General features: G+C 39.5%; 1 protein-coding gene across 1 annotated transcript in view; it reads right to left on the reverse strand.

The window, feature by feature from the left end:
- cdk18 (cyclin dependent kinase 18) overlaps window positions 1–15,565 on the reverse strand; it is a 103,841-nt gene extending 88,276 nt beyond the window's left edge. The window contains exon 1 of the mRNA XM_047346864.1: window positions 15,244–15,565. The gene's annotated coding sequence lies outside the window, so the exon portion shown is untranslated. The remainder of the gene's footprint in view (window positions 1–15,243) is intronic.
- Between the last annotated feature and the right edge of the window lie 9,776 nt (window positions 15,566–25,341).

The raw sequence follows: 25,341 nt of genomic DNA on the forward strand, positions 1-25,341 counted from the left end.
AACACAGATTGGGGTTGAAGAGTTTAGTTTTGGAACCAAGGTTAGGACTTGTATAACGGAATAAAGACAAGTAAAATCCTTTATTTTAGGAAAAGAAAAGAAATAAAGGCTCTCTTAACAGTAAGAGGATGGTCGGCTCAAACTCAAGTCTCCTTGTTTGATTTCTTAGGGTTTAAAGATTAAAGGAATACATAGGAGTACAAAGGTACACAAGGTAATTTCAGATTACTAAGAGATAAAATATTGGAACATTTATCACCATTTGGATTGTAAAAAAGGGGTTCTAGTAATAAGTTCTCCCCAACTCTCAAAATTTAAATAGCCAAATTAAAGAAAATGATGTTTGTTCTTTTTTGAAACACTATGTGGGAAAAATCCAGTTTGGAGACAAGCTTCTTATCTTAATTTATGATTAAGTCAAACACTGCAGTTTTGTTTAGTTTGGGTATAACATGAAAATGTCAATGCTGACTTTTCTAATTTCCCCTCGGGGATCAATAAAGTATCTTTGAATTTGAATTGAATTAAATTAAAAATACTTCTTTGCATTTAACTTGAAATTCTGCAATACAGCTGCGATCAAATTGAGCCAAACAAAAAGAGAATTATAACAATAACTCTCAGGATTGTAGTTATTATTACAGAGTTACAGTACAAAGAATTAGCAAAAGGTTTCAGCATCAGTAAATTTGGATTCATATAAGAGAAAACTGTTGCTGTGCTTCTAAATACTTTGAGATCTCTTTGGACTATGTGCACTCATTTTTAAAAAGGATCCTGACGATTGTCATAACAAAATTGATCAATTATAGCATTAAAAGATATGGCTTAGAAAACATATTCTGAAAAGAGATTGTTAAAAATTTATTTGATTTCTTGAAGCTTCAAATTTGGCCATTTGTCTGTCTCTGATGTTTTGTCTTTGTTTTGTTGGTATGAATGTTTGATTATATGTTGCATGAAACAATAATCCATGTTTGGAATAATGTTTCTAAATCTCAGATTGATTAAACTTTGAGTTTTCAGGAGAGTTAAGAAGCAGCTTGTTTCTGAAGTAGGTGCATGTTAATAGCTTTGCAGTTTAAGTTACACTAATGTGGGATGGGATGAAGAAACTGTGGGTCCGCCCATAGGCTGTCAATCAGAGGTTAGTTCTGCCTGACTCCGCCCACCTACTAGATTGGTTCATGCCTTTGCTGTCATGGTAACGCTCAGCACCTCCCTTCCTGAGTTTTAACACTGTTTAAGAGACAATAGAATCAAAATGCTTGTATTGATTGTTGCCTTAATAACATGTTTTTTTGTATAATGATTAAGGATGTAGCATGACTTTTAGATTTATGTGTTTTATTATTAAAAGGTTAATGAAATAGTTTAAACTAGTTTGAAGAATTAGTTTTGCATGCAGAATCATTGGTGATTTATTAGATTGAAAGTTTCCCTGGTGCCATTAAGCTAGCTGACAATTCAAGATATGCCAAAAGTGAGGAATATATTTTTGATAAAGAATCAGTCATGCCTTTATACTTGGTGGGAATTATTTATTAGATTCAATTTGTAGGGTTTATGCATCTGAATTACATTAGATGTCCATTAATCTAATACTCATCTTCATACAAGACAAATCAGGATGATATGTGACTACTATCTAAGTGAGACATTGATGAACTGAATGACAGTTAAATTGAATTGCAGTTAAAAACATCTGGATTTTCTTTATGTTGCTTTCGTTAAATTCATAGTGACACATAGTTATGTCAGAATTCATTTCTTTGGTTCTAGGTTATGTGATCTTGGTTACTAAAACATTTTTGTACAAACTTTTTGCTGGATTGTCGCAGGGGTTGGACCCTGCGCCAGAAGAGGGGAATGTCAGAATAAAGTAACATGGGGTTCCAAAAGTTTTAGCACTCATGGGAAAAAGGGTAGCTCATACCTCCAGTGAGGACTTAGTGACAATGTGAGAGAGACGTTGTACTTTGTTTATATAAATGGTGCATAGCTCCCTAAGACCACATTATGAAAACCTCTCTGAAATTATGGTGTTGATTCTTTTGTGAAATTTTATATCTCCACAGATTAGACCATTTTTGAAATTCTTTGTGGGTATTTTGAAACTATGAAATGTTGACCTGTAATCAGACCTTCCTCAAACATCATGTCACAATTTTGATATTCAGAATATTTAGCTGATGGTCATTGCTAGTATATCAGGTGAAGTCAGAAGATCAATTATTTGGATTTTGTTGGATGTTTTGATGAAGTTCATGTAGTTAAGCACTTAGGTTTGAGAATGGGACTTTGAATTGAAAATTAGCCAAGTGTTGTGAAGGCTCTACCTATTATTCTCACTTATATGAGATTGAGACAAAGGACACAGGCAAATCTCAGTCCTTTTGAAGTGCTGTGTGGCAGGTCTCCTAATTTGGACATGCGGATATTGCCAAGATCATTTTCTTCCACATCTTTGTGTGAAGATAGGATGTTGTTTTACTGTCAAAACCTGTCCACTGTGTTTTCTCAAGTTTCACAGACGGTGAAGGCTGCATTACCAGAAACAGCCACTTCCACCCTCCAGTTCTTTATTCCTGGCGACTGGATTCTGGTCAGAGAATTTAGGAGAAAACACAGGAAGTCCAGGTGCTGGAATGGCCCATATCAGATCCTACTAGACACCCAGAAAAGCTGCAGGAAAGCTCCAGCTCCTCCAGCTTCATCTGGCTTCCAGGACGCAAGTCATCTTCCAACTGGATCATCCACGGCCTGAAAGGTGTGAGGACAGCGGACCACCACAAGATAAAGAACTGTAAGCTGATCACTGGCGAGTGATTGAACAGGTGGTTGAAGAACACTGTTCTTACAAGGGCACAATAATCCCTTGGGCAGTGCAACGTTATTTCAGAATCTACTTAAGGCCATCGCATTGCCTGAAAGTTAGAAATCATAAGGTCATTTGCCTCACTGCACACACACCACAGTGAGAGATTCTTTCCTCCCACTTTGACAGCGAGACTGACTCTGAGGAGGAAATCTCGGATGCTTTTATCTAACTTTTATGTTTATTGCTTGATATTTATCATTATGGTATTATTACAAATTTGAATGTGTTCATTTCCACCGTTGTTTAGTTGGACTATGGAAGCCTAACTTCCAGCAGGTTAGAGTTCCTGTTTCTAAATATATTTCTAGAGGAGCTTCCAACGACCGCCCACCTGTACCAGACTGGTAACAGGGCAGCTTGAAGCGCAGAAGCCACTCAGGAGAGGCAGCAGGATTTTTGTTTTTTTTAAAGTTGTTTATAATTTGTTTTCTTTGAGAAAAAACTGTTTGCTTTCTGTACCAGAAGAAAGGACATTCCACTTCAAGGTCACGATGCAGTTAAATGGAAGATGGTCTGTTCTGATGCTAATGATTGGTATTTCAAGTATTTTTATAACTCTTGTGTTCATTTGGGAAAAGGTACAGCAAAGACAATGTAAGGCTAATTTGAGGAATTGTGTTAATAATACTCATCAGCTGATTCGAAGAGAGATCCATCACTTTTCTGACTACTATGATCATGCTGATAATGTCTGGTGGCAACTGATGCATCAAACCGTGAGGAAGATAAGAAATGATAGTTGCTATGTTTGTTGTTTGATTCCACATGCTATTAATGATCAACCATTTTTGGTACCAGTTCCTATTGATACTGCTTATACTCTAGCTACTTTCTTTCCAGATAACCGGTTGGTGGAGGTCATTTTTCCTTGGGTGAGGAATTATGCTGTACGGAAAAGCAGAAATGTTGGTAAATTTTCTAGTGAGACTAATTTAACGTGTGCGTCTACAGGAACTCTTTATAGATTTCGGGGTAATATAAATCCAATTAAAGATCCAGATATTTGTATTGCTCAGGAGGAAAGCACACCTTATTTCCTTGGAAAGACGGTGGGTTGTAAAACTATTATACCAGTTTCATGTGCCTTGACCCACATTAATACATCTAGACCTTGTCCTGTCAGAACTGATCCTTATACTATTTCAGAATCTTTGGCTCCAGATCCTTTTGTGTTAACTTTTAATCTTACAGCCTTACCGAATGGAAGTCAATTGTATGGCATGGCAGGTAAATTAACCAGGGTTCTTGTTACTTTTCCTAGTAGAGATGGGTTCTCGTGTCCTAAGAACATGGTTTGGATGTGTGGAAACAGATCATATCTGTATCTGCCTGCTAATTGGTCTGGAGTATGTTATCTAGCTCATTTACTACCTACAGTCACGACTTATGATTCACTCAGCCCATTATTAGAGAGGAAGACAATGCTCAAACGGCAAAAGAGAGCTAGGATCCCACATTGGAAAGGGATTTTGGGTACAATTTTTCCTAATTATGGTGCTGCTAACGCCGCCCATAGGATTAATGAGTTGTCAGTTGAGTTAGAAAATCTTACTGCTTTATCTGAGGAAGGTTTCACTGTTCTAACTACGGAGCAGCAGGCTATAAGAACTATGAGTTTGCAAAATAGAATGGCTTTGGATTACCTGTTAGCTGAGAGGGGTGGCGTTTGTCATTTAATTGGGGAACAATGTTGCACTTTTATTCCCGATGTGTCTAAGAACATGACGAGTATCCATGATAAGTTTGAGGACTTGCTGACGACCCAACAGAAGGAGAATATGAGTTCCTCTTGGAATCCTTGGTCTTGGTTCTTTACTGGTGGATGGACATCTTGGTTAGTAAAGATTGGAGTGATTCTTTTATGTTTCTTTTTGATTTTGATGTTTCTTTCGTGTTGTATTATTCCAATGGTTAGGGGAATGGTGATGAGACTGATACATTTTTCTGTGTTGCCTGTTGATAAGGATGTGAACTTAATTTCTGTTTGTCATGATTGTGATGATTCTGCATTTGAGGTGACAGATGGTATGGATACCGATGGATTTTATGTTGCTTACGATGCTTTAATGATGGGCTAACTCTAAAGTGTTTGGGGAGTTATTACTGATGTTCAGCATTTTAGTGGTATATATAGAGATTTGGAGTTTTTTTTTTTTTTAAGTGTTATTATCCTTATTATTTTAGCTTTGTTTTGGTTGTAATTTGAGAACAGTAGATCTTAGAGGAAGCCATGAAATAACACATGTATTTGTTATGTATTATTTTCTTTTATTAGTTTTACTTTGATTATTAGCTTTGGGTGATGGTTTTGTAGAATTTTCTTTTAGTTTTGTGATTATCTTGTAATCAGAAGAAAGGAGTGTAATGGAAAATTCTTTCAAAGTGCTCTGATATTCCCTTCACCTCTCTCATTTGATTCTGTCTTTTATCACCCACAGGTGACCTTCCATCTACCTCTCACCTCTGACCTCTGTGTTTTATTAGTGTTCTGTTTTTTAGTGCAGATGGACTCTAAATTCCAATGCTGGAGAGTTTAATGGTTAAGACCCATCTTTTAGGACGATGTCAGGAAGGGCAGTTAGGTCTGTTCCTAGATAACCTTGTCACCTTTGAACTCAAGAAGGGTTTGGGTCATAAAACACAGACTCTTTGAAGTTGAGATAACACCCTCATTTTTGGTATAAATACTGTTTGTGATTTCTGTTCGGGGCTCTGTTTCACTGACTAACCTCAGTGTCAGGGTCTTCAAATGCTGAATGCTTTTGAATAAAACTTATAAGACAAAGTCCGGATTTTCTCTTGTTATGAGTCAACTTCTACCCACTTTGATAAGAAAATTCCACAACAAACAGTTTTTAGGTATTCAATTAGGAGGGTAAGTAAGACATTATTTTAGCCAAATTAATGTTTTAAAAATAATTTGCTGATTTAGAAATCATTTTATGTTGTGTAAACTGGCCGTCACTGTGACTGATTGAATGGAGTGATGGACTACCAAGATAACAGCGAAAAACAGATAAAGACTCACAATTTTGCCAGCAGACACTGGGGTGTGATGATGTCACATCTGGAATTAGTGACAACAAACAAAATAGTGGTAGCTGCGCCTTTTAGCATCCCCTCTAATTTACATTTACCTTTAAGTATGATTAAGAAAAATATTACTGTGTGTATGAGTGCTGGTGTCATGCTACGGCCAACTGTGAATCAAACAGAATGAGCGGTGTGGTAAACAGAGCAAAACTACTGGTGGCTATCATCTTAGCATCAGCAGAGCTTTAGCATTAGCGACTGAGATAACGGAGACAAAATTCAGCATGTTTATAAGGACTAGGCAGACATATTTTAGCAGGTTAGTGAGAAGAAATGAAAGGAAAACACAGAAAAAACTGTAAAAACTCACAGTGCAGGAGTAAAGCGACTCTTTACCAGTCATTACCTTTACAAAGCAAATTCAAGACAATGAAATACATTTATATTAACATAATTTTCTCTGCCCAGACACAACCTTTTACTGATGACTCTCGGTAGCGTTCTCAGAATAGAGTCCAGGAGATCCAAGGACAGGGAAGATGTGGGGGCAGCTCTCAGTCTAGCAACTTGGGAGAGTGTCTGTTCATACTGGTGCACGAGTTAGGCTTGCGGAGCTGCAGTTACAATGCCGTCTTCCTCGGTCAGTGGGGAAAATAACTCTTCATCAATGTAATTCGGGACACCATCTCTTCTTAGGGAATCTATCATTCTTTCTGATTCTTTTCTACAGGTGCTCAGACAGCCAGGTTTAGGTGGCTAGCCTTATTTTCGGCCAGGGTACAGTCATTGCATACACAAACAGCAGACCATACTTTACTTTGGATCCAAGTTTTCTCCAAAGATGTCCTCCCTAATGCAGCCTATGTAAAGCAGCATGCAGAGAAAAAGAGAGCTGCTTCGCCTACAGTTTCCTAGGTCTATGACATCATTAGAGTTCAAGCTGGATGATTCCTCCGTCCTGGGTTTTTACCCGTCTCTTTTGTTCTATGCGTGCAGTTCAGTCCTTGTTCTCCATCCATGGCTGGGCCCACCAATGGGGAAGACTGCTAAATAGACATATTGCCAGAAGACAATCATTGACACTGTCAGCGCCACAAAAGCCACAATAGGTCATTGTTAAATGAGCTGGTTGCTCACAGATTCCTGTATCCAACATACTCATAGAAAGTTGAGTGAAAGGAAAAAGGGTGGTAGGAAAAAGTTGCACCAGCAAAAAGGATAACTGCAGCCTTCAGAGGATTGTCTAACAAAATTGATTCAAGAATTTGGGGGAGCTTCACAAAGACTGGACTGAGGCTGGAGTCAGCACATCAATGGCCGCTACTCGCAAACAAATGCCATTCTGAACCATAGACATCTAGTTCAGAATGGGATTCAACTGCAGCTTTTGATCTTGTTAATCTCAACATAGATCTCGGTTCATTCATTAGACCCACTGTAGCATGTCATATGTAATAAGCATGAGAGAGAGCAAACTAGGTGTTAGGTAAGTTCAGTATGAGCTTTCTTTGTCTAGTCAGCTTAACAAATTCCAAAACACAGAGATAACAGGCACTACTGTGGTGGATATGAAGAGAACTGTTTACAGATCTGTGCACATTCATGTGCAATCCTTGCAAAAGTATTTACATCCTTTGACCTTTTACATTTGTCCATGTTAAATGAACAACTTCATTGTATTGCTTGTGACTTAGACCAAAAATCATATTTGGCAGGGGTGTTCATCATAATTGTAATTTCTTTTTACCAGCTCAACATTAAATAATTGCAATATTTTAATTAACAGCTGGATTGCTTGAAAAACAACTTGTGAGAAAACCACTTTTAGAAGCACTTCTGAAAAGCACCTAAAAACACTACTGAGCTTGACAATGATCACAGTGGTTCTCCATGGATTTTACCAAATTGTGGACAAGAGGGTGCCCAGCCAGGCATCAAGTGGCTTTTTAGTGCTTAACATCATCTGTCATTTTGTGTTTGTGCAGTGGACCCTAAAAAAATAAAAAAAATGTTTCTGAAACCAGCGACTGCCTAAGGTAGGATGAATAATTGCAACAGAGAAATTAGCAGGGCTGCTCAGCTGTGAATTCGCTGGCCACCCACCTGCAGGCATCCTTTGAAGCGTGAAGCAACTGAGTGAAGGAAATATCCTCTACAACATTTGAAGCTCTTTGTATTTATGTATTTTATTTTTAGAATTAATTCAGCCAAAGATGCATGATGTAGACACATCTGTTCATGCACACAGTAGCAAAATATGACCTTTGTGTGATGCTGCGGCCTTTCTTGTCATTATATTGGTCATGTGGGTCTTGTTTATGATGTTCTTCACTATTTCTCCAATCGAAACAATATGGATGTTGTTGTCATGCTATTCTGATATTTTACAGCTGGTTAAAGGAGAAGCTAGTTAGGAAGCAATGAAAACCAAAGGCAAATAAAGCTTTTTTTCTGGAAATACAGAGAATACAAATAAAAATCTGCATTGCAAATGTTACACGATGTAAAAAATTTTTGCACAGGTTATAACTTGCGATTGTTAGCACACGGGATTAATACAGAGCTAAGAAAAATTTAAAAATGGTTTGATAGAAATAAATTATCATTACATTTGAGCAAAACAAAGTTATTCTTGTTGGGTATGGTAGCACAAAACCAAAATAACAAGTTCATTTAGATGGGTTTCAAATTGAAAAAGGTGAACAAAATTAATTTTCTGGGAGTAATAATTGATGAACACATTATTCTCACATTAGACATGTTAGCTTGTTAAAGTGTCAAGAGGGATTGCAATACTGAATAAAGCAAAACAGGTTCTGGATTAGAAATCACTCTGTGGTGTGTGGCTCGAGGAATTTCACTGTGGATACAGTGTCATAGCATTTTTTCTTCACAGTAGCAATGAGCCTTGTGAAACACCTACAGCCTTTCATTTGGTGAGTTTGACCAATTGTGTTTGTCCACCTCTAAGTGGTGTACAGTGACAGGGACATTGTTGAACACAGTCAGGTTGATCTTCACATTACCATGATTGAGTGGGCCTGGGGGTTTGGGATGATTCACACATATGATAATAAGCTCCTTATATAAACACTGTGGTGCCTCAGCTGCAGCATACAAAGGTAAAAACAGATTTAAATCACAGTAAAATCTGTTCTAACTGGCCAAGTCCTGCAATATGTTGTTACACTGTATGTCAGACTCACATGGCCTGTGCTTGTGTTCTATTACCTAAGATTAGCTGCCAAGTTTAAAAATGCCTAAAACATAGGGTTCGTAAGTAGCAAAACAAGAGCAAATAAATGTGGTTTCTGATATATTTGTTTCAATACTTTAAGATTAGGTCACATTTTGGAATTCAAGTCCAAAACCAAGTGATGTCTTCTAAATGTATTCTAAAATTCTTAATAGTTCTGCCTCTAAATTTAGTTTCAACACAGCATGTGCCACCCACTCAGCTTTCACACCCTTATTTAAGCTGTTTGTTGTTGCTAAACCTGTGAAGGTGTGCATTATAGCACGACACAGACATTGGTCATGCAAGATAAAAATAGCAACATAATAAACATCCTAAAGTAAGGTCAGTTTTAAAAAAGAATATATATATATACAATACAGACCAAACGTTTGGACACACCTTCTCATTCACAGAGTTGTCTTTATTTTCATGACTATGAATATTGTAGCTTCACACTGAAAGCATCAAAACTATGAATTAACACATATGGAATTATATACTGAACAAAAAAGTGTGAAACAACTGAAAATATGTCTTATATTCTAGGTTCTTCAAAGTAGCCACCTTTTGCTTTGATTACAGCTCCACACACTCTTGGCATTCTGTTGATGAGCTTCAAAAGGTAGTCACCTGAAATGGTTTTCCAACAGTCTTGATGGAGTTCCCAGAGATGCTTAGCACTTGTTGGCCCTTTTGCCTTCACTCTGCGGTCCAGCTCACCCCAAACCATCTCGATTGGGTTCAGGTCCGGTGACTGTGGAGGCCAGGTCATCTGGCGCAGCAACCCATCACTCTCCTTCTTGGTCAAATAGCCCTTACACAGCCTGGAGGTGTGTTTGGGGTCATTGTCCTGTTGAAAAATAAATGATGGTCCAACTAAACGCAAACCGGATGGAATAGCATGCCGCTGCAAGATGCTGTGGTAGCCATGCTGGTTCAGTATGCCTTCAATTTTGAATAAATCCCCAACAGTGTCACCAGCAAAGCACCCCCACACCATCACACCTCCTCCTCCATGCTTCACGGTGGGAACCAGGCATGTAGAGTCCATCCGTTCACCTCTTCTGCACCGCACAAAGACACGGTGGTTGGAACCAAACATCTCAAACTTGGACTCATCAGACCAAAGCACAGATTTCCACTGGTCTAATGTCCATTCCTTGTGTTCTTTAGCCCAAACAAGTCTCTTCTGCTTGTTGCCTGTCCTCAGCAGTGGTTTCCTAGCAGCTATTTTACCATGAAGGCCTGATTCACACAGTCTCCTCTTAACAGTTGTTCTAGAGATGTGTCTGCTGCTAGAACTCTGTGTGGCATTGACCTGTTCTCTAATCTGAGCTGCTGTTAACCTGCGATTTCTGAGGCTGGTGACTCGGATGAACTTATCGTCTGCAGCAGAGGTGACTCTTGGTCTTCCTTTCCTGGGGCGGTCCTCATGAGAGGCAATTTCTTTGTAGCGCTTGATGGTTTTTGCAACTTCACTTGGGGACATTTTCAAAGTTTTCCCAATTGTTCGGACTGACTGACCTTCATTTCTTAAAGTAATGATGGCCACTCATTTTTCTTTACTTAGCTGCTTTTTTCTTGCCATAATACAAATTCTAACAGTCTATTCAATATGACTATCAGCTGTGTACTGCATCCAGCTCCTGCACAACACAACTGATGGTCCCAACCCCATTTATAAGGCTTGAAATCCCACTTATTAAACCTGACAGGGCACACCTGTGAAGTGAAAACCATTTCAGGTGACTACCTCTTGAAGCTCATCAACAGAATACCAAGAGTGTGCGTAGCAGTAATCAAAGCAAAAGGTCGCTACTTTCAAGAACCTAGAATATAAGACATATTTTCAGTTGTTTCACACTTTTTTGTTCAGTATATAATTCCTCATGTGTTAATTCATAGTTTTGATGCCTTCAGTGTGAAGCTACAATATTCATAGTCATGAAAATAAAGAAAACTCTTTGAATGAGAAGGTATGTCCATAATTTTACATATGAACTGAATGAGCTGGATTGCAGAGTGGCTGAGAGAAGTGGTATGACATGTAAGAGAAATAACTAAGAATGTACAAAGAACATGACATGAGCAATAAATACAATAACATAAATAAAACTGGACAAATATTAAGCAGAAAATAATTAAAAATACACAATGAACCCAATGCAAGAAATAACAAAACACGAGGAAAGATTAATGGAGCTCTAAGAGAATAAAATCCAAAAGAAAAACAAAACCCAAACACCTAAAGATCGTGACACAGTGTTAGTATTATTGGACAGCACAGCATTTGACACTGATGATCATGATATATTACTAAAGCGACTGGAGAACCGGGTTGACCTTTCTGGTACAGCACTTGACCGGTTTGAGTCTTACTGAAGGACAGAGACTTTTTTGTGTCAGTAGGTAACCATACTTCAGAGTTAACAAAAATCACATGCGGGGTTCCATCTTGGTGCCCCTTCTATTCAATAGTTACATGCTCCCCCTTGTTCAGGTTATAACAAACAGCAAGATAAGTTACAATAACTATGCAGATGATACACGACTCTTCATTACAATGCCACCAGGTAACTATGAACCCATTTAAGCATTTACTAGCTGAATAGAACAAATCAATGTGTGGATGTGCCATAATTGTTTTCAGTTCAATAAAAACTGAAGTAGTCATTTTTGGATCAAAGGAGAAGCGATCAAGAGTCAGCACACAGCTGGAAACTACTGATCAGGCCCGGAACTTGTGTTGGACTCAGAGCTGAACCTTCATTGACACATGAAGACAACTACTAAGTTGGCCTTCTATCACAGCGCCTTGAGTGCCTTGTTCCTATAAAGTGCTATATAAATAAACTTGACTTGACCTGACCTGAAGAACATTTCCAGAATTAAAGGACTGATGTCCTAGCAGGATCTTAGAAAAACTCATCCATGCGTTTATCTTTAGTTACATTGATTACTGCAACATTGTCTTCACAGGTCTGTCTAAATGGTCGATCAGACAGCTGCAGCTGATCCAGAACGCTGCTGCCAGCGTCCTCACTTAAACTAAGAAAAACGGAGCTCATCACCCCAGTTTTAAAGTCCCTGTACTGGCTGCCTGTATCTCAGACTTTAAAATACGTGTGTTAGTTTATGAATGGTTTAGCAGCAAATTGCATTTCAGATTTATTGCTGTTGTACCAACCTTCCACTCAGGTCCTCTGGATCAAGTCTACTCTACAGCCCTAAAATCAGAACCAAACATGGAGAAGCAGCATTTAGTTCTTATGCTCCTCTAGCCTGGAAAATAAATAAAAAACCAATAAAAAACCAATAAAAAGCAACTCTAAACAAATGGCTTTTAACCTTGATTTTAAAGAACCCAGGGATTCAGCATTTTTGCAGTTTTTGTTTAAGTTTTATCCAAAACAACATTAATTTCAGCCTGTAGTCCAACATTTCTTTACTTCGCTTTATTTTCCTTTATCACGCCACTGCAATGTACCTTTTTTATTTTTAAGTAATGTACTTTTTTTTTATCATGTAAAGCATATTAAATTGTCTTGTTGCTGAAATGTGTTATACAGTTAAACATCCTTGCCTTACCTCTGGGGCCTCCTTCAAGACTGTTAGAAAACCATCTCATGTGACCACCTCATAAAGCTCATGAAGCGAATGCCAAGAGTACAACGCAAAGGGGGGCTATTTTGAAGAATCTAAAATCTAAAATATGTTTTGAGTTATTTCACAATTTTTTGTTTGCTAAAAAATTCTATATACTTTTGCTTCATATTTTTGATGTCTTCACTATGTATCTACAAAGTAGAAATGAATAAAAATAAGGAAAAGCCACTGAATGTGAAACGTCGGTCCACCCCTCGTTTCCCTGTGTGGGATCGGTGGCTGTTTGTCTCAAGCTTGTTGCTCCTTTGCAGTATCGTTGTTGATTCTAGGACTGTGCCCTTCTTAATGGAGATCTGCTATGTGTCTCTAGGTATCTGTTGGGGCCACTTCTCCAGTGTCAGGGTCACTGGCCTGAGTGCACCAATGACCACGGCCACGACTGTTGCCTTCACCTGCTAGGCTCTCACTAGCTCTTCCCTGAGCATTGGGTATTTCTCACACTTTCTTGTGTTCCTTTTTTTGATGTTTCCATCGTTTTTTATGACAGTTGCCTTCCGCTGTTTATCATGGATATTGCTGAAAAGGGATGTTTAAATTGAACTGTGTTTGAAGACTATAGTCTTGCTTAGAAAGCAAGACAACAGTCCACACACAGCTAAGGAAATTCTTGAATGGTGTCACAAACAATTCAAACTCTTGAATCACCCAAGCAAGCTTTTCCAGAAAATATTTATTAGATTTCTGTTAGTGTGTTCAGTGCTCATTCCCAGTGTCTTTCCAATATTTTATACGTTACATCATTTCCAGACTACTTTGGTTTGATTGCTTTGTATGTGTGGAGTGCTGTTGCTGACATCTGGTGGAAATTGTAATTCGATAGAAATAATAAAAACCTCAACAATGAAAAAAAGGTTGACATGTTTAGTACTTCTGTTTTCTGCTTTATACATCCAACTTAGGCCTGTTGATGCCTATTCTACACAGACCAAGGATCTATTTGAAGCTTTTTTCTGCCATCGAGTGGTGTGACTTATGGTAAGTTACTTACCATAAGTCACATTTAGCTAATTTAGCTAATTTGCATACTTAATACCACAATCTATATCTCAACTGTAACATTTTGTTCACCATATTTCAGTTTGCTTCCACATCACAATCATGTGCAACTTGGTGTTGCTATGATTTGTGATTTAATGTCACAACATGTGGACAAAGTACTTCCCAAACTCTACTTTTACCTTTCTTTTATTGGCTTCTTTCAGTCAAAAACTCTCTCTCTTCAGGTCAGTGAATTTTCCGCTGCTACTTGCAACAAGCCTGTAACATTTGCTCCTCTTTCACTGTTTGCTTTGCTAATCAGAACTGTAAGTTGTAGAGTAAATAACAGAGTATGGCTGTCAGTGCCACTGATGTTATTAACCCTGATGAATCACTCTGAATTGCACATTGTGTTGATGTAATGCAGTAGAAACAAAGAAAATCCAACATTTCATATTATTTCTAAAGCATTTATTCCCTTTTTATCTGTAAATTTATATTATAGATGTATGATGTTCTGCATTACCACTCAAAATGCTGCTCTTTTTTTCACAACATGGTCAGTAGGAAGTTTTAATTATTAGTCAACACAAATAACTTAAACTTCCTTGTTGCATTACAGAATGCAGCATCCACAACAGAGGAGTGATAGCTGTTTCTCTAAGTCCATTTGTGATGGCACTTCAGCAAGGCAGCAGAGTAAACTGCGTGATTCAACAGTACATGACAGAAACATGGAAAAAGGAAGCAGGGCTTGTGCACACACACACACACACACACACACACACACACACAAACGCTAGATACCCAATTACACCCACAGCCCCTCATAGGTAAACAGTGCTGTGTGTGCAGTGGCTGAAGATCGATTTCTGTGAATCAGGGTGAGCTCCTGGTTTACCTGTGTCAGGTTACATTTTAAGGAGATGGGTATATGGGTATTTGAGGGACAATTCCGAGGGCGTGTAACATGTCCTTCACATAGAAGCAACAGTTTCTTTGCAGATGGCTTAGACTTATTACTAAATGCTGCCTCATCTTATCATCTTATCAGTACCTGTTGAACTGCAGATTATGTAAGGACTGCCCTTATTGTGGTCCAACAGTGTGACCTTGTTATTACCATTAAAGACAGAACCAGGCAACATGGTCAAAAGCCCCTGGATTTTCAAAAACCTGCTTTACATTTTAATAATGTAACCTCTAAATATCATTGCTCTAACCTCGAGATGAAGGATCAAAGCAGAAACAGGAAAGTAAAAATCAGCACCCATACAGTAATGAATTCCTCTTCCTAATGAGTAGTCTAATTAGAACAACCCTCATCCTCAGTGCACAACATGCCACACCATCTCTGCCTCACAGCCCCTTGACCCTCGTCTTTAGGCTGCCGTGTTTTGGTGAAAACTATGATCTGATGAGCCTGCAGCCGAAGCTGATTACTTACAGGAGCGCAGAGGTCATCTACAGCCGACTAGATGGAGAGATGAGTTGAAGGCTCCCTGGGGTGCAGAGGTGAGCTGCCTCTATGCTCAGGTTTTCCCTTTTCTTCCTAGTTGTTACCCACAGTAGAGATAGATCCACAAGATGCAGACGGCTGGATAACAGTGATGGACAGACAGGCGGGCAGGTAGACGTAGGGGGTGGTGGGAAGTACAGGAAAGACAAACAACTCTCTCTGACAGTTCAAGCTTTTCACCCTCCCTCTGTCCCTTTATAGAGCACCGAGTGTTGGCTCGCCAGCCACATAATAGGAAAGACTAAATAAAGACGCGGAATCACAGTGGTAAGAGCTCAGCAGAGCAGAAACTGCTCCTCGGGAGAGCTTTATAATCAGTCCACATCTCCTCCTCCCCAGTCTCTGACACTGGCCCTCCCTTGTTGGTATGGTGATGACCAATCAGCATGCAGCATTTTGCAAGCCACTGCCTCTTTTACCAGCCTCTGGTGTTGACAAGACTGTCACATGCATTGGCGACATCTATGAAAGCACGTGTGTATGTCTGAGGGTGAGACAGAATTTTTATTAAAGTCTTAATGCACATCCAGATGCATGTCTTTGAGTCTGTATGCCTCTGTCAGGGTTTGAATGAATGCAGTGTTGTGTGTATGTGAGTGTGTGTCAAGCCTGCAGGAACATATAACTGCAGATCTATGTACATATCTGTGGGTGTGGGGGTGTGTGGTTGTTTGTGTGGGTGAGTTCATGTACTTGTTCTTGTTGCCTTTTCAGGACTTTTCTTGTATGATCTCCTCTCTATTGATGGCTGATAGACCTTTTGAGGACCAAAGCCATAATGATGTAATTAATGTCCTATAGAGGTGGAACTACATATTTGGGGTTAGGAGTGTGAATTAGGGCTAAGGTCTGCATTGTGTTTATGGATGGGTTAGGTTAGGAGAAAGTATGGAATAGTAATGGTTAAGGTTAGCTGTGGTGAGACGTTTCTCATGGGGCTCCTCCTGCTGGTTGAAAGTCTAGGTGTGCAGAGTCATTTGAGATTAGATAGAAGAGAGGCAGAAACAGTCAAAGCTGGACCCAGGTGTTAATACAACAGTTGCCAGTATTATTATGGGCGAAACAATGGCAGTAAAATTTGAAGGAGTCAGTGACTTTGCGATTAGAGAATGTTTTAGAGCTATTAACTCTCATAACCATAATAGCCCAGTAGACTGCTGTAAAGATGAACAATTTCACTTTTGGTTCCCAGCAAGCCTAGTTGCTGGTTACAATCCATAAGGACTGTCCTTGTTTATCTTAAGTGGTCATTTGTCTCGCATCATAATACCAGTTGTCAGTAACAATGATAAAAATTTTTATTGTTGATAAAATAGGAGCTATGGACCTTAGGCTTCAAACAGATCTTGGGTTATAGGAATAAAAAGAAATACTTGTCTCTGGTAATGTTATGATTGAAGAGGTATCTAAATGAGTCAAGGTTAGGCACGACCAAGGGGTTACTGAAATGAATGAAATTTAACACAATGTTCTAATAAAGATAGAAATGCCAACTGTCTGTGAGAATGCGGCGTCTATGTTTGCCTTTCCTTAATGAGCCATTGAACATTAGTCTGTTGGTGTTATTTTATACCTGGCTGGAAAACATGACTCTTGTAAGTTATTTCATTAGCACACATTGAATTCAACAGTGCAATAATAAAATAAGAAAACAAGCAGCTGTTTATTGCTTAGATGAGAAACAAAGCAGGGTAAAATAAGTTGGTTTCACTTTACTTTCCTTTATAACTTACATTTATGATACAGAACCTGCTGCTGTCATTGACTTTGCGATCCCGCATTTTTTTGTGTGTCCCATGAGAAGTATTCCTGCCCCAGTGTTTCTGTGCTTGTGGGTTTACACTAAGCTGAATGAACAGTAGAGTGACATAAACACAACAGAACACTGGTTCTGCAGGTGGTTGTCTTCCTGTTGAAAGAGAATGGCTCCGTTGTGCCGTGACCTTTTGTCATAAAGCTGCTATCCCCCTGTTTCTTGCCCCATATGTTTATGTATCTAAAAACGCATTTTAATTGGGTCTAAACAAGAAGAAACGAAGCCCAAGAGATCATGTCCTGTAACTTTTGTATGTGTGTTGCTTTTGATGTGCACCTGTTTTGTATAGTACATTTGTACTGGGATGAAGGGTGTAAAATTTACAATTCACTACTGCATTAGAACAAAGTACATTACACTGGTGCTATGACATCCCTCACTCAAATCGATCAAACCTTATTTGTTGAGCACATTTCATAAAGTCAGGTGTAACACAAAGTGCTTTACAGAGCTTAAAACAGAAGTACATACAGGTCCTTCTCAAAATATTAGCATATTGTGATAAAGTTCATTATTTTCCATAATGTAATGATGAAAATTTAACATTCATATATTTTAGATTCATTGCACACTAACTGAAATATTTCAGGTCTTTCATTGTCTTAATACGGATGATTTTGGCATACAGCTCATGAAAACCCAAAATTCCTATCTCACAAAATTAGCATATCATTAAAAGGGTCTCTAAACGAGCTATGAACTTAATCATCTGAATCAACGAGTTAACTCTAAACACCTGCAAAAGATTCCTGAGGCCTTTAAAACTCCCAGCCTGGTTCATCACTCAAAACCCCAATCATGGGTAAGACTGCCGACCTGACTGCTGTCCAGAAGGCCACTATTGACACCCTCAAGCAAGAGGGTAAGACACAGAAAGACATTTCTGAACGAATAGGCTGTTCCCAGAGTGCTGTATCAAGGCACCTCAGTGGGAAGTCTGTGGGAAGGAAAAAGTGTGGCAGAAAACGCTGCACAACGATAAGAGGTGACCGGACCCTGAGGAAGATTGCGGAGAAGGGCCGGTCCCAGACCTTGGGGGACCTGCTGAAGCAGTGGACTGAGTTTGGAGTAGAAACATCCAGAGCCACCGTGCACAGGCGTGTGCAGGAAATGGGCTACAGGTGCCGCATTCCCCAGGTCAAGCCACTTTTGAACCAGAAACAGCGGCAGAAGCGCCTGACCTGGGCTACAGAGAAGCAGCACTGAACTGTTGCTCAGTGGTCCAAAGTACTTTTTTCGGATGAAAGCAAATTCTGCATGTCATTCGGAAATCAAGGTGCCAGAGTCTGGAGGAAGACTGGGGAGAAGGAAATGCCAAAATGCCAGAAGTCCAGTGTCAAGTACCCACAGTCAGTGATGGTCTGGGGTGCCGTGTCAGCTGCTGGTGTTGGTCCACTGTGTTTTATCAAGGGCAGGGTCAATGCAGCTAGCTATCAGGAGATTTTGGAGCACTTCATGTTTCCATCTGCTGAAAAGCTTTATGGAGATGAAGATTTCATTTTTCAGCACGACCTGGCACCTGCTCATAATGCCAAAACTACTGGTAAATGGTTTACTGACCATGGTATCACTGTGCTCAATTGGCCTGCCAACTCTCCTGACCTGAACCCCATAGAGAATCTGTGGGATATTGTGAAGAGAACGTTGAGAGACTCAAGACCCAACACTCTGGATGAGCTAAAGGCCGCTATCGAAGCATCCTGGGCCTCCATAAGACCTCAGCAGTGCCACAGGCTGATTGCCTCCATGCCACGCCGCATTGAAGCAGTCATTTCTGCCAAAGGATTCCCGACCAGGTATTGAGTGCATAACTGTACATGATTATTTGAAGGTTGACATTTTTTGTATTAAAAACACTTTTCTTTTATTGGTCGGATGACATATGCTAATTTTGTGAGATAGGAATTTTGGGTTTTCATGAGCTGTATGCCAAAATCATCCGTATTAAGACAATAAAATACCTGAAATATTTCAGTTAGTGTGCAATGAATCTAAAATATATGAATGTTAAATTTTCATCATTACATTATGGAAAATAATTAACTTTATCACAATATGCTAATATTTTGAGAAGGACCAGTATATAAAACCACTAGAGACACACACAAGAAATCAATCAATCAATTATGAAGGCTGAGGAACTGTTGAAACACAATTGTGTAGGTTAGTGAGGAAACACTAGAGATATAAGTGTATTTTTAATAGGACACTACTTAAATAAATAAAAGCCATAAAAATACTGTAGTTATAATAACCTAAAACATAAATAGCAAATAATAAAATCTAGAATAGAAAAAAACATTATAAAAAAATATGACTTTAAATACCATTATTATTAATAGCTGAAATAGAAATAAAATAATAAAATCAGAACAGATAATATAACAGTTGCTAAAATCTGCAACCGAATGTAAATAAACAGTGCTGAATATATGCATCTTCAGTTTACTTTAATAAACATTAAAACTCTCAGCTGCTATCAGGTCTTCAGGAACATAACATGACAGTGTTTTACTTCCCTCTCTAGGTTCCAAAAAAGCCTAAGTGACCTGGAGAGACTATAGGACAAAAGAAAATCTGATAAATAGGCTGGCGCTTAGACCATAAACAGTTTTAATACCCATAAGAGCATTTTAAAATCAGTTCTAAAATAAACCAGCCAGCTGGCCAATGCAGAGACTTTAGAATTGATGTGATTTCAATTGGCTTTCTTGTCCTCATCAGTATTCTGGTAGCCTAATTTTAAAATAGCTGTAGTTGAAACAAATTTAGGATGACCAGAAAGAAGAGCAATACAATAATCTATTCCATAAGTTATCAAATCACAGACTGGAGTCTTCACAGTGGACTGGTAGAGAAACTGTCACACTCTGGCAATGTTCCTCAGATGAGAAAATAATTTTTGTTTTTTAATATTTAATGTGGTTTGTGAAACTTAGGTTTAAATGAAATATGATGCAGAGGTTTTTGACCTGATCTGTGGGGTTTATCGCCAATGTTGAAAGTTGGGCTGTGTTGGGACCCCAGCCATGGGTTACAACATTAAAGGCCAGTAATAACTTTTCTGGAACTTTCAAAATAAATCGCAATAACCGACTTCCTGCACAGTCAGGAACAAGAATAACAGCGAACTTCCCGTGACGTCACTGTTTGAATAAAAAACCCGCTTTTACAACAGACTGACCTCTTCCATGCAGGTCCCCAGCGGAACTGGACGGAGGGACACAGCACGCTAATGTCTCCTTACTGGCAAATAGTCATAATTCTTCAAACTGGATCCAAGAGTGTCATACGATCACGCGATCATATGTACTAAGTTAAGTAGGAATTATTTGCTGTTTGTATATCCGGTATTCATTCATGAACGGGGGTAATTAAGGTAAAAGCGTTGCTTGACCTTTCTCTTCGAGGTCTACAGATGCAAACGGTGTTCCAGAGAGTTCCTAGCAGAGACCCTGTCTCTACAACGCCGAATGGAGCAGTTTTTCCCGGTCTCAAGGAAGGACAACGGAACCGCATCACCGGGGCTACAGCAGTCATGTTGTTGGGGCCATCCATTTTGGTCGCACATTTTGACACACGCAGCTCAACAGACGTCGCAGCTCTGACGTCACTGGGAGCATAAACCGGCTGAGATGCAGAGTTTCGTTGCCATTTCCCACCTGTCTCACAGGACAGTGCAACGGAGTCGCATATCTGGAGAGACAAAAGCTCTCAGGCAAACTTTTGCTCCACAAGGCCATTCCCGGAAGAGCTTGAAAGCTATCTGTCTGTTACGAGAAGATCAGAGGATTTATTCACCGATCGAAGACAACACCGACACCCGGCAAAAGTGGAAACCCACAGAGGTTCTATGTCCAAGGAGATGAGTTTTCCTCCTTGTGTATGCAGGCGACTAACGGTTCATCTTTTCCCCTCCTGGACGGATGTGGAATTTTCTTTCTTTAATTTGATCACGGACGCGTGATTCCCCCCCCCCCCCCCCCCCCCCCTCCATTTTTCTTCAGACCTGATCCCTCCTCGACCGGTGGAGAGCAGAAATCAACATCAAAGTAATTTCGTTCTTTTCATATTAAACCGGATAGGTGCATTTAGAGGTGAAAGACTCTGATTCCCCGCACCTCAACTTCTGCTCAAACTGCAGGCATCGCGCATACAAGGTGCATTACGGTAATGAAGCAGAAAGGACCCCGATCCTGGCCACGGTTGAGAAAATAAGAGGAAAACAGAAAAGTAGCCTACAGAACATTTATATTAATTACATTTTTACAACTTTCACATTCATGTTTTATGTAAAAGAATAAATATTTTATATTTTACTGTACAGTTTTGGAGAAGTATCTTGTCAAAATGCTCAACCATTATATGCATTTGTCCCACTTTCAGGAATTTATTTCTCCAAAACCAAGAGAGGTGACCACAGAATATCTTCAGATTATATTAGAGGGTTATCTATATTATAACCAGAATTAGTATTTCATAATTTCACTCTAGGTTTCTGGAGAAATACACAACTACCCCAACAAAGTACCACAAACGCTTCTTTTTGGTGAGGTCCTGTGGGAAGTGGTCTGGACAGCTTAAAGTGCAAGAGCATCCACATCTCCTCTGACCTCTCGTGGACCGGAAACGCCCCTCACCTGTTGAAGAAGGTACAACAACAGCTCTTCTTCATCTCCTCAGCTGCTTACAGATGTCTGCAGGGCCACGGTGGAAAGCACTCTGTGTTTCAGCATGACAGTGTGGTGTGGGAACTGCAAAGGAGAGGAAGGAAGTATCACGGGTTGTGAGGACAACACACAGGATTATGGGATGCCATCTGCCTGACATGGACTCTGTTTTATACTACACTTGGGGTAGTTGTGTATTTCTCCAAACCTTTACAGTAAAATTATGAAATACTAATTCTGGTTATAATAAAGATGACCCTCTAATAAAATCTGAAGAGATTGTGTTGTCACCTCTCATGGTTTTGGAGAAATAAATTCCTGAAAGTGGGACAAATGCATATAATAGCATTTTGAGGTATTTTGACAAGATATTTCTCCAAAACTGTACAGTAAAATATTAAATATTTATTATTTTACATAAAAAATGAATGTGAAAGTTGTAAAAATGTAATTAATGTAAATGTTCTGAAGGTTCCTTTTCTGTTTTCCTCTTATTTTCTCAACCGTGGCCAGGATCGGGGTCCTTTCTGCTTCATTACCGTAATGCACCTTGTATGCGCGATGCTAATCTTTAATGGTGCGTTCACACCAAACGCGGATTCTGCGAATTTTTCGCCTGATTTGTGTGCTATTGCCTGCTTGACATTCCGCGTGAACTCCGCGTTGCCATTTGGCAACAAGCGGCAACGCTTCACCGCGTCATCAAGTAGGAGGAGCTTCCATCTGCTGCTTGCTGATTTCAACTGAACATGGCGGACATGGATTTCACGGATAATTACGGTGTTTTACCTGTGGAGAGCTGAAAAACGCTGCCGACGTCAATGTCCCTGGGTTCGCCAAATTCTTCAGGGACGGGAACAGTTCGGAGATTACCACCACCTACTCCAGGAGCTGCATCTGGATGACGGTCGATTTCAGCGGTACTTCCGTCTATCCAGGACCCAGTTCGATGATCTGCTGCCCCGCGTTGGGAGACGAATCGGCCTCCGGGACACCAACTACCAGCGACCTCAGTGAAGCCAGCCCGAAGCCGGACACCGGAAACTCAAGCTCCGCGGAGCCAGCGGTATCCAGCCCACGGCCGATCCGAGTCAGGCACCCAGATTTCGGCTAGCTGCTCTCGGTTGCTTCACCGCGGTCTACCGGCGTTGTATCCCCGCTGCTGAACGCCTGTCTATCTGTCTTCGGTGAGTAAATAAATCTCAGCTCAATAAAAAAACAGCCGATTTTTAATGTCCACATCTCCTAAATATAAGATATTTGTGCCTAAACATAATCAGGTCCTTTCTGTAGTTGTCTCGGTAAAAGTAATTAGTTGAGTCATACAATTCTGGCTTGCTGCACACCGCCACTATGATCTGGTCCTCCATCTTCACTGACAACCGCTTCTTCTTCACTGTGGTCCTTCACCCTACGTCACAGCCACATCCAGTCCCTGATTGGTTGACGCGATGCAAATTTAGGAAAAAGTTCAGATTTTTCAACTCGTCCATCGCTCCCGCTTCGCTTGGCGCGCCTTCCGCAACGAGCCCTCCGTGTCCTTCGCAACACGCCGCGCCACTCTGCTCCTGAACGCGCCTCTACATAGGGATAACATGTAAATTTGCCACTCCTTTCGCACAAACCGAGTTTGGTGTGAACGCATCATAAGAGAGAGCTGGTGTCGGCTGGCGTGACCGCGTATTTCTGACTGTCGGCTCACTTGACCGCAGTTTTCTTCTGTACAGTTGATGTCTCCTCACTGAAGCGACGCTGCAAGGCCTGCAGTTCGAGCAGAAGTTCAGAGGTGCGGGGGATCAGAGTATGCGGCTTTAGTCAGCGCTAACCAATAGGGAAACATCTTACAGCGTTCGTCTTTAGGCCCCGCCCAGGATGTTCATGTTTCCAGCACTCAAAATTCTTTGAGTTCAACCAAAAACAGAGAGCGTCAAAACCAAAAAAGAGAGACTCGTAACCAAAGATTTTTGACATGCGCATATAAAAGTTTATGTTTTGCAAATAACTTTTTTCTCTTCATGAGAAAAAATGAGTCATTTTAATCAAAAAACGTTTTATCAAACAATTTCTTTTCTCCCCAAAATAAAATATTCCAGTAAAAAAAAATAATCGTTACAACTCTGAATGTTTTGATAACAACTTAATATTTTTTGATTGAGATTAGTTTTTTTTGATCGAATATTCCAAAAGTTTTGACCACAATTTCTTTTTTTGATTGAGATTAGATTTTTTTTTTTGATTGAATAATATTGAGACAAATTAACCTCCATAAATTGTGCGTGTTCATGTTTTTTTCCGGCTGATCCCAAATCAGGCAGGAGTTAGAAGTCGGACTTTTAAAAGTTTTTCATTCAAAGCACCTGCGGTCTGTACCTCGTGGTCTGACCACTCTTTGTTCCAGTTTTATTGCTGGAGATTTTCCACTGAGTTCCCGCCTCTGAGTTTATGACTCTTTGTTAAGATTTGGGGCGATCAGCTGTGTTGTGGCTAAAGGGGCGTGGCCCTACCGTTTTATCAACTGATCGCTGCAATCGAGACATCAGCACCAGGAAGACTTCTCTTCCCCAAATTACAAATTTTGTCCATAAAAAAACCACTGGTTTGATTGTCATAGACACTAAATGTGCAAATATGTTTTTCTTTTATTATTATTGTTAAGTAGTCATTTTTATTCCCTTTGTGTAGAATGCTGCTTGTTAGTTAGGTGATGGTTTTGGACCAGAATAATGGTATATCAGGATTATTTGGCTTCAATAAATCTTCATATATATAATTAAGAGAAGCGTTTGTGTTTATTTCGTGCAAGAGTGATTTATCTGTCAAAACAAGGTCGAAGTTTCCCCACCTTCGGTGAAGTGGTTGAATAAATAGTGACAGTTTGTAGTTTTGGTTAATAATTTGTAATTATTAAAGAGCTTTGAGCCCATAATCACAACACCAGAGGACATCTCTGATTTCTATTCGTAAGTAATGATTTTTGGTAAAGAAATAAAAAAAAAAATTTAATTACGATTTTAAATTATAATTCTTGATGGGTATTAATTAATCAATAATCATAATCCTTACAATGTGCAGCATGAACCGCACCACCCCACAGCTCCGGATGTTAGCTGCAAGTTAACCCTTTGTTCACTGTGAATGCTTTTCTCAACTTCGTCACCCCAGACAACTTTTCCTCAGCACGGTTCACATTAGAGGTAGTGTTTTGGGCAGAGAGAAGTAGTTTAGAATGAAATAATCTAAACATTTTTCGTTTTATGACTTAAACTCAGCCATCTTAGTGCATGCAGATTAGTTGTCAGCACATGTGCTCAGTTTATGTGTTCTGTGTTTTTTTTAAAGTTAAGACAAACTTTATTTAAAGGGTGATTTTAAACACAGAAGATCGGCTATAACGCACCATCCACGCTTATGCATTTCAACGCTTTTATTAGTGGTATTTTAATGGTATGTGTTTGATTCTGATGATAAGCTATAAACGTCTTTTGTTAGCTAAGAACACGTGCTTGCCTGCTAAGAGTCAGCTAAAGGTCATTTACCCAA

This window comes from Girardinichthys multiradiatus, chromosome 20 (genome assembly GCF_021462225.1).
Source record: "Girardinichthys multiradiatus isolate DD_20200921_A chromosome 20, DD_fGirMul_XY1, whole genome shotgun sequence".
In the NCBI taxonomy this organism is placed as follows: Eukaryota; Metazoa; Chordata; class Actinopteri; order Cyprinodontiformes; family Goodeidae; genus Girardinichthys; species Girardinichthys multiradiatus.